Source organism: Hordeum vulgare, chromosome 1H, assembly GCF_904849725.1.
Source record: "Hordeum vulgare subsp. vulgare chromosome 1H, MorexV3_pseudomolecules_assembly, whole genome shotgun sequence".
Classification (NCBI taxonomy): Eukaryota; Viridiplantae; Streptophyta; class Magnoliopsida; order Poales; family Poaceae; genus Hordeum; species Hordeum vulgare.
Window position 1 is genome coordinate 173946710 of NC_058518.1, and position 10254 is coordinate 173956963.

The following is a 10254-nucleotide window of genomic DNA, read 5'->3' on the forward strand; positions in this document are numbered from 1 at the left end:
AGGATGCTCTAGAGGGACGAGAGAAGTCCTTGGAGGAGGCTCGGGAGGCGAACAAGGTGTTGACTGAGGAGGTGGAAAGAATGAAGAAACAGAGGACTGGTCTCAATAATCAGATGTCCGTCCTGAATAGACGATGCATAGCTCAGGAGAAGTATGTCAACGACTGGGCTTGGCAGATGATGACGCGTCTGGCTGGTAAGCCGTATGTTATGCTGAGTGCTTGTACCGTGTGCGTTACACTCGGTGTTTATTGTATGCTTGGCCTTTTGTTGCAGACTTTTGCGTTGATGCTGAAGCTGAAGCAGCGGACGTGGAGTGGTCCATGCGCGACAACATGCCACTCGGCGAGGACGCCAATCGGGATCTTCTCCGGGCGCATATCCGCGTAGGCAAAGTGGGTCCTTTCATCGGTCGACTGAGAGAGGTCGTCGGCCGAATTGACAAGGAACTTTGGCCAGAAGATGAGTCGCGGCAGGAGATGGAGAGCCTGATGGCGCGACTGGAGGATATTCCAAACCGAGTGCAATCGTGGAAGAAATCGGCAGCGCGTTGCGGTGTAGATGTTGCCCTGTCCTTGGTCCGAGTCCATTGCAAGGAGGTGCGAGAAGAGAAGCTGAAGACACTGAAGGTCGCCAACACGAAGAAGCTTCGATTCGAAGACTTCATGGAGACGTTCCTTGAGAGTGCTACCCACATCGCCGACGGAATCGACTTGGACACCTTCGTGGAGCCCTCCAGCCCTGGCACCGACCCAGCTGACGTGTAATAAAACTTTATCGTCGGTATGCCGAGTGTTTATCTGTAAGGTACTTTGGCCACTTCTGTTAGCCGTCACATTCTTAAATCGGTGTGGGTAAGCTTGATCCGCACCGAGTTAGCTGTCGTTGCGAGGATCTTGGAATCCAAATCAAAGCGTTTACTCTTGTGTTTGAATGTTGTTTTGAGTGCGACGTTTAGTGCACCCTTCGGGGAAAGTGATTACTTAGGTAAGTCCCCGAGTGAGACGTTTAGTGCACACTCGGAGAGAGTTAGGACTTAAGTGATTCTTGATCACAGCTAAGTCCCCGAGTGCGACGGTTAGCGCATACTCGGAGGAAGTTAGTACTTAGGTGATTCTTGATCACAGTTAAGTCCCCGAGTGCGATGTTTAGTGCACACTCGGAGGAAGTTAGGACTTAAGTGATTCTTGATCACATCTAAGTCCTCGAGTGCGACGTGTAACGCACACTCGGAGGAAGTTAATACTTAGGTGATTCTTGATCACAGCTAAGTCCCCGAGTGCGACGTGTAGTGCACACTCGGGGGAAGTTAGTACGTAGGTGATTCTTGATCACAGCTAAGTCCCCGAGTGCGACATTTAGTGCACACTCGGAGGAAGTTATTACTTAGGTGATTCTTGATCACAGCTAAGTCCCTGAGTGCGACGTTTAGTGCACACTCGGAGGAAGTTATTACTTAGGTGATTCTTGATCATAGCTAAGTCCCCGAGTGCGACGTTTAGTGCGCACTCGGAGGAAGTTATTAGTTAGGTCATTCTTGATCACGGCTAAGTCCCCGAGTGCGACGTTTAGGGCACACTCGGAGGAAGTTATTAGTTAGGTGATTCTTGATCACAGCTAAGTCCCGGAGTGCGACGTGTAGTGCACACTCGGAGGAAGTTAGTACTTAGGTGATTCTTGATCACAGCTAAGTCCCGAGTGCGACGTTTAGTGCACACTCGGAGGAAGTTAGTACTTAGGTGATTCTTGATCACAGCTAAGTCCCCGAGTGCGACGTGTAGCGCACACTCGGAGGAAGTTAGTACTTAGGTGATTCTTGATCATAGCTAAGTCCCCGAGTGCGACGTTTAGGGCACACTCGGAGGAAGTTAGTACTTAGGTGATTCTTGATCATAGCTAAGTCCCCGAGTGCGACGTTTAGGGCACACTCGGAGGAAGTTAGTACTTAGGTGATTCTTGATCACAGCTAAGTCCCCGAGTGCGACGTGTAGCGCACACTCGGAGGAAGTTATTACTTAGGTGATTCTTGATCACAGCTAAGTTTTTTTTTGTGACCAGAGTCTGCAACTGTGGAAGAATTCTGAGACTGCAAAAACTGAATCCGCTTTATATTATTCCATCAATGCTAGTTCTTTACACTGCTTCAGTCCACGATCACGTGTAGAAGCGCTTCAAGAGGTCTCCGTTCCTTGCGCGTTGCTCGTCTGTCTCCCTCTCGATGTTGTAGAGTCTGTATGCTCCGTTGTTCAGCACCTTGGAGATGATGAAGGGTCCTTCCCAGGCCGGGGCCAACTTGTGAGGTCTTTGCTGATCCACTCGGAGCACCAGGTCGCCTGCTTGGAACGTGCGACTCCTAACGTGGCGTGCATGAAAACGCCGTAGATCTTGTTGATAAATGGTTGAGCGAGTTAGTGCCATCTCGCGCTCCTCCTCTAGAAGGTCCACTCCATCTTGCCTTGCTTGTTCTGCTTCAGCTTCGGAGAAGAGTTCGACTCGTGGAGCATTATGAAGCAAGTCACTCGGAAGGACCGCTTCTGCTCCATAAACGAGGAAGAACGGCGATCGCCCTGTAGATCTGTTCGGGGTTGTGCGAAGACCCCAAAGTACTGAAGGTAACTCGGTGACCCAAGCACCAGCGGCATGTCCCACCTCTCGCAAAAGTCGAGGCTTTAAACCCTGAAGAATAAGTCCATTCGCCCGCTCTGCTTGTCCATTGGATTGAGGATGTGCTACGGAAGCAAAATCCACTCGGATACCTTGGCTTGCACAAAAACCTTTGAATCTGTCCGAGTCAAAGTTTGTCCCGTTATTCGTGATTATGCTGTGAGGTACACCGAATCTGGAGATGATGTCCCTGACAAACTTGACGGCTGTTGAGGCGTCGAGTTTCTTGATGGGCTTGGCTTCTATCCATTTTGTGAACTTATCGACCGCCACCAACAGATGAGTGTAGCCTCCTTGGCCTGTCTTGAATGGACCGACTGTATCTAATCCCCAAACCGCAAACGGTCACACAAGCGGAATTGTCTTCAATGCAGAAGTTGGCTTGTGGGACTTGTTGGAGTAGAACTCACAACCCTCGCATCGGTCGACCATGTCTTTAGCCATCTCATTTGCCTGCAGCCAGAAAAAACCAGCCCTGAACGCCTTGGCGACGATTGCTCTTGAAGAGGCGTGATGACCACAGGTTCCCGAGTGAATCTCTTCCAGGACCAACTGCCCCTCCTCTGGGGAAATGCAGCGTTGAAAAACGCCTGAAACACTCTCCTTGTACAATTGGCCATCAATGACAGTGAATGCCTTCGACCTGCGGACTATCTGCCTGGCCTGAGCTTCGTCTTCTGGTAGTTCCTGTCTCAGAATATATGCAATGATCGGCACAATCCACTCGGGGATGGCAGCGAGGATCTCCATAACCAGATCAACCACAGCAGGTACATCGACTTCAGTCGGATCTGTTGTGCTCTTGGGTTGCACTGGTTCCTCTGTGAAAGGATCTTCTTTGACTGAGGGAAGGTGGAGGTGCTCGAGGCAGACGTCACTCGGGACTGGTCTCCGAGTGGATCCGAGTTTTGCCAACTCATCAGCTGCTTAGTTCTTCAGTCTCGGAACATGGTGGAGCTCCAGACCTTCAAACTTCTTCTCCAGCTTCCTTACTGCATTGCAGTATGCGGTCATGGTGGGGTTCCTGACGTCCCACTCTTTCATCACTTGATTGACCACCAAATCTGAATCGCCGTAGACCATCAGGCGACGGACGCCGAGTGAGATGGCCATGCGCAATCCGTAGAAGAGAGCTTCATACTCTGCCTCATTGTTGGAGGAATCAAAGTGTATCTGTAGCACGTACTTGAGCTTGTCGCCCTTTGGTGAAATGATCACAACACCAGCGCCGGAGCCATTCAACATCTTAGACCCATCAAAGAACATTGTCCAATGAGCCGAGTAGATGTGGGTCGGTTGCTGTTGTTCTACCCATTCTGCTATAAAGTCAGCCATGGCTTGAGACTTAATAGCTTTCTTGGCCTCGAACTTGATGTCGCAGTACAACATCTCCATTGCCCACTTGGCCACTCGGCCTGACGCGTCCCGATTGTGGAGAATTTCCGACAACCGAGCATCAGAAACGACAGACACCGAGTGGTCTTGGAAATAATGAGCCACCTTCTTCGCAGTCATGTAAATCCCGTAGATAAGTTTTTGATAGTGGGGATACCTCTGCTTGGAAGGAGTCAGGACTTCGGAGATGTAGTACACTGGCCGCTGAATTTTGTATGCTTTGCCTTCTTCTTCCCGTTCGACTGTAAGAACAGTACTGACGACTTGATTTGTAGCCGCGATATACAGAAGAAGGGGCTCTTTACTGAGCGGAGCAGTAAGAACCGGCTGGGTGGAAAGTAAGACTTTGAGGTCATCGAAAGAGACTTGGGCTTCGTCTGTCCACTCGAAAGTATTTGATTTCTTCATGAGTCGGTACAGAGGAAGTGCTTTCTCGCCGAGTCGACTGATGAACCTGCTCAAAGCCGCTAGGCAACCTGTGAGCCGTTGAACATCGTGTATTCTGACCGGCCTCTCCATTCGGACGATGGTCCCGATCTTTTCGGGGTTGACGTCGATCCCTCGTTCGGAAACGAAGAAACCGAGTAACTTCCCGCTGGGAACACCGAATGAACATTTGGCTGGGTTGAGCTTGATATCGTATCTACGAAGGTTGGCGAATGTTTCCGCCAAGCCTGTCAGTAGGTCGGAACCTTTGCGTGACTTGACTACGATATCATCCATATATGCCTCCACGTTCCGACCTATCTGGTCGAGGAGACATTTTTGGATCATGCGCATAAAGGTAGCTCCGGCATTCTTCAGACCGAAGGGCATAGTGATGTAGCAGAAGCACCCGAATGTGGTGATGAAGGCTGTTTCTAACTCATCGAGACCATACAGACGGATTTGATGATAGCCCGAGTAGGCATCAAGAAATGACAAACGCTCGCATCCCGCAGTCGAATCGACAATTTGATCTATGCGGGGGAGCGGAAAATGGTCTTTCGGGTAGACCTTATTGAGATGCTTGAAGTCGATGCACATTCGGAGCGACTTGTCCTTCTTGGGCACCATGACGACATTGGCGAGCCACTCTGAGTGGTGAACCTCGCGAATGAAGTTGGCGGCCAGCAGCTTGGCCACCTCTTCCCCGATTGCCTTCCTCTTGTGCGCGGCAGACCTGCGCAAGCGCTCTCGGACGGGCCGAGCGGCGGGATCCACATGTAGTCGGTGCTCAGCCAACTCCCTGGGTACACCTGGCATGTCAGAGGGTTTCCATGCGAAGATGTCCCAGTTCTCACGGAGGAATTGGGTGAGCTCGGCTTCCTATTTAGGATCGAGGGTGGTGGAGATGTTCGTCGGGGCAGCCTAGTCGTCCGTCGGGTGGATGTTGACCTTCTTCGTCTCTCCCGCCGACTGGAAAGCGGATTCAGAAGCAGGTTTCTTTGAGCGCATCAGGTCGGCAGGGTCGACTGTCTTCTTGTACTCGTCGAGCTCGAGAACAGCCATCTGCTGGTCGGCGATTCTTGATCCTTGCTGCAGACACTCTTCGGCTCGCTGACGATTGCCCGTGATGGTGATCACGCCTTTCGGGCCTGGCATCTTCAGCTTCAAGTATACGTAGCATGGACGGGCCATGAAGCTCACATACGCTGGGCGGCCCAGGATCGCGTGGTAAGCGCTCTGGAAATCCACCACCTCAAATGTGAGCTTCTCCTTGCGAAAGTTCTTGTCAGAGCCGAAAACAACGTCCAACGCGATCTGGCCGAGTGACTTGGCCTTCCGTCTAGGGACGACTCCGTGGAACTGCATACTGCTCTCGCTGAGTTTGGACATCGGAATGCCCATTCCCTTGAGAGTGTCGGCGTACATGATGTTCAAACCGCTGCCGCCGTCCATGAGGACTTTGCGCAGTCGGACTCCTTCCACCACCGGGTCGACGACCAGAGCCTGTCTTCCTGGGGTGGGGTCATGCGCTGGATGATTCGACTGGTCAAAGGTGATCGCAGTCTGAGACCATTTAAGGAACTTGGGGCTGGTCGGAACGGCCATGTTGACCTCCCTGTTCACCAGCTTCAGTCGACTCTTGCTTTCGACGTCAGCAAAAATCATGAGTGTCGCATGGACTTGGGGGAACGGATCCTCCTTATCCTCCTCATCCTGTTCGCTGACCTTCTCACTCGGTTGTCCATCGCCGAATCCCTGGATCAGGAGTCGGCACTGCCGAGTGGTATGCTTGGGATATATGGGGTTGCCCTCTTCATCCATCTTCGTATGAACCAGGCATGGTTGGTCCAGGATGGGATTATTGAACGGCTTCTTCTTGGGGGTATACTGCGCCTTCCCTTTGCCTTTGAACTTGTCATTGGTCATGACTGCAGCTTCTGCCTGCGGAGTGGATGGAGCTTTTTGCTTTTCCTTCCGAGTGTTGCTTCCTTCTCCATCGCCGACTGTCTTGTGCTTGCCGCTTCGGATACGGTCCTCTTCTTCGCCATTTGCGTAGCGAGCTACTATCTCCATCATCTTGCTCATGGAGATGTCGCCTGTTCGGCCAAACTTCAGGTACAGCTCCCTGTACCTCACGCCTGCCTTGAAGGCGCAGACTGCTTGATGTTCGGTGACGTTCTCCACCATGTGGTAAAGAGTCGTCCAACACTGGATGAAGTCGCGCAGGGGCTCATTCGGCTTCTGGACGCAGTGCTGGAGCTCCACGAGGCCCGCAGGGCGCTTGCATGTCCCTTCGAAGGTCCGGATGAACACTCGGGCCAGATCCGCCCAACTGTAAATGCTCGAGCGGGCTAGTTGATTCAGCCACGCTCGCGCCGAGCCGTCAAGCATCAGAGGGAGGTGCTTCATGGCGACGTGGTCGTCTCCTCCTCCGATCTGGACTGCCACTCGGTAGTCGTCTAGCCATGTTTCTGGCTTGGACTCTCCCGTAAATTTACCGATTCCCGCTGCCAATCGGAAGTTGGGCGGGATGTCAGCCGAGCAGATGGCTTGACTAAAACACTCGGGACCGGACACGATGGTCCTGCTTCCACTTGGACGGTCCATTCATGACCATCGCAGTGGGCTCGACCCCTGTCGACTCTTCGCTGGGCGATACGTCCTCTTGCGTCGGGTCTTGGGTCGTAAGTGTCGCCGACTGAACGCCGATCATGATGATGTCGGGACCCATAGGGCCCACCCCGCGGAGGGGTGCGCGAACGGCGGCGATCTTCATGAATCATGGAACGGCTGCCTCCCTGTGGCGCTGATGGGAACCAGGGATGTGAACTGACTGATGCGTATTCGCGTGGACGGAACTATTATAGATCCGGTTATGTGACTGGGAGACTGCCGAATTCTGCTGCTGCGCCATGTGCAACAGGGCTCGGATCTGCTCGATCCCCCTTCCTGACTCTGAGTCAGTCGCCTGGAGGGAATCGACAATCTTGGCAGCCGCATCCAAGTTGAGGAGAGGCGTGCGGAACAACTCCACGTTGCTCCGCCGAGTATGCCGACTGGCAGAACGGCGAGGTGGACGGCGCGCACCGGATGCTTCACCGACCTCGCGCTCGCTTCGGCCAGCTTGACGGGGATCTTCATGGGAGTTGGCCATGTGTACTTCTGCTGCAGGCCCGCGACCTGCCTACTCGGAAGGAATCTCAGTCGGAACCGAGTCCGAGTGCTGGGACAACGGAGCAACCACAACAGACTCAAGAACTGCCACTTGCGAAGACGCGTTCTGGCGCGCTTGGGCATGCTGCACCCAACGCTGGAGCCGCGAACGGCGGGACCGCTTGCTGCGGCGCGTGACGGCGGCGCAGGTCGACACCGGAGTCGACTGTTGGAGAAGAAGGATGCCGCGAGCGCCGGCACGGAAGTGCGTAGCCCCGCGATGGGGAAGCGCCTCGACGTTGAGAGGGGCATCCCGAAGCCACGCCGAATCGTCGACGATGAAGGAGAGAGCGCCAAAGAAGATCTGGTGACCCATGCTCGAACCTCCACCGGACGACATGACGAAAGGAAGTAGTCGCAAACTCGCCGGAAGTCGCTTAGACGCCTGCCCCACGGTGGGCGCCAACTGTCGTGGGTATAAGCCTGACAGTAGATGTGTAGGGTACGAAAAGGACGGGCAGAGTCCTAGCTACGGCGAGGTTGTATGAGTTCAGGCCCCTCTGCGGTGGAGGTAACAACCCTACGTCTTAGTGCTCAGGGAGCTTTGTTGTCGAGTGGAATAGAGAATACAGTGAATTGCTAACCCCTTTACCAGTGGGGGAGGGTGGCTTATATAGAGTACGCTGCCCTCCACAACGGTTCGGGTACTGGGGTGGAGTAGTGGCGATTGAATGTGTACGTTACAGGTAACGTATGTCCTTAATGCTAATAAATGCACCCGGAAACGTACGACCATTTCCCTACAGGGGGGTTATGATGTACCGAGTGGTAAACAGTCGGTTGACTCGACGTCCTCCGAATGCTAGTCGCCGACTGGAGGGCCGAAGGTATGTTACCGACTGGAAGACAGGGATTCCTTAATTCAGTCGGAGTTGACTAAGGGTCTTGTCCTCTGTGGGGGGTAGTCCCTGGGTAGGACCTACAAGGCAGGCCTATGACCCTACCCTAGGACTATAACCCCATCAGGCACGATTATGCAGTTGTCACAAGCACATGCATGAGGCCGCCGGAGGCATAGGTGTGAATTCTCTAAATGCACGTTTGTTCTGCCTTTATTGGCACGGGCGTGAGGCATCAAGACACGGGTGTGAATCCTCTAGAGACAAGAGTGAAAACGGTTCTAAATTTGGGCGCACGGTTTTTTAGATAAAACTTTTTGAATAAATGAATCTAGGGGCATGAGCATTATTTGTGCAAAGAAAAGGGGTTGAGGTCTTTAGAGGCACGGGTGTGACGCCTCCAAGAGGCACAGTCATACATGCAACAAAAGGATGATTCTGCCTTAGTGCTTGAATGGTTTTTGTGACGGGTTCAGTCATAGACGTACGGTTGTACATAGAGCAGTGGGACAGTCATCTGTCTTAGAGATGCACGATCGAGAAATATATGAGATACACATTCGTTGTTCGAGATGTTTTCACTAACATGTTCACTGTAAGAGGCATGGTTAAGCTTGCAATAGAGGCACATGGAGCTACATGCAGAAAAGACTATGCTCACAGTTAAACCATATTGTCAGGTTCAGATGGAATTATCCTCAGTGGCTAATTTAAAGTTTTAGTCTCCGTTCTTGTTGAACATCTTGCTAATCTCATCACCCATGGCATTAGGTTTGATTCCATTATTTTCATTATGTAATAGCATGTACAGTGCTTCAACCTTCCAGTCTTCCAATTCATCCTATCTAAATTCACCAACAAGAAAAATAAATTGTTAGCACGAGTTCATACAGGTGTATATGCAGCAAAAGTTAAAAGTATCCCAATTTTTTTAAAATAGTGTGCCTAGAAGAGTTTCATTGAAAACTTATGTCAAAATCATTGATACGTCCCAAAAGTATCTATAATTTCTGCTTGTTCCATGATCTTTTGGGTGACATTGTTATATTTTTTGCTACACTTTCATATCATTTTACACATATTTGGACTAACCTATTAACTCAGTGCACCCACTGCCAGTTTTTGTCTGCTGATGTCTATTTTGCACGGGCTTTTACCCAATTTTCCGAAGCCCGGAAAATTCCAGAAAATATATATAAAAAACCAGCGAAACAAAAGCTTCCGGATCACCGAAGATGGGCGAGGGGGGCCACGGGCCTCCTAGGCGACCTACTCGCGCGGCAAGGCCCTAGGTCGCGCTAGAAGGCCGCTTGGGTGGGTACCACCTCCTCCGGTGCCCTCCTTTGGCCTATATTTGGAGTCCCGAGAGGAAACCCTTACAGAACTTCTGGAATTGCGAATTTCTCCATTGTTCCGCCGCGGTAGCGTTTCCGAGATCGGGAGCGTCAAGAGACCTCTTCCGGGCATCCTTTCGGAGGGAGGATTGACCTCCGGGAGCTTCTCCACCGCCATGGACGTTTCCCAGACGTGTCGTGAGTAGTCCTCCTTGGACCATGAGTCCATGACCAGTAGCTATGTGATGTCTTCTCTCCAATCTTGTGCTTCAATGGTTAGTCCTTGTGAGCTGCCCTACATGATCAAGGCATCTATGTAATTCTCTTGCTATTGCTATGCTCGGTTTGTTGGGATCCGATGGATTATGAGATTATGTTCAG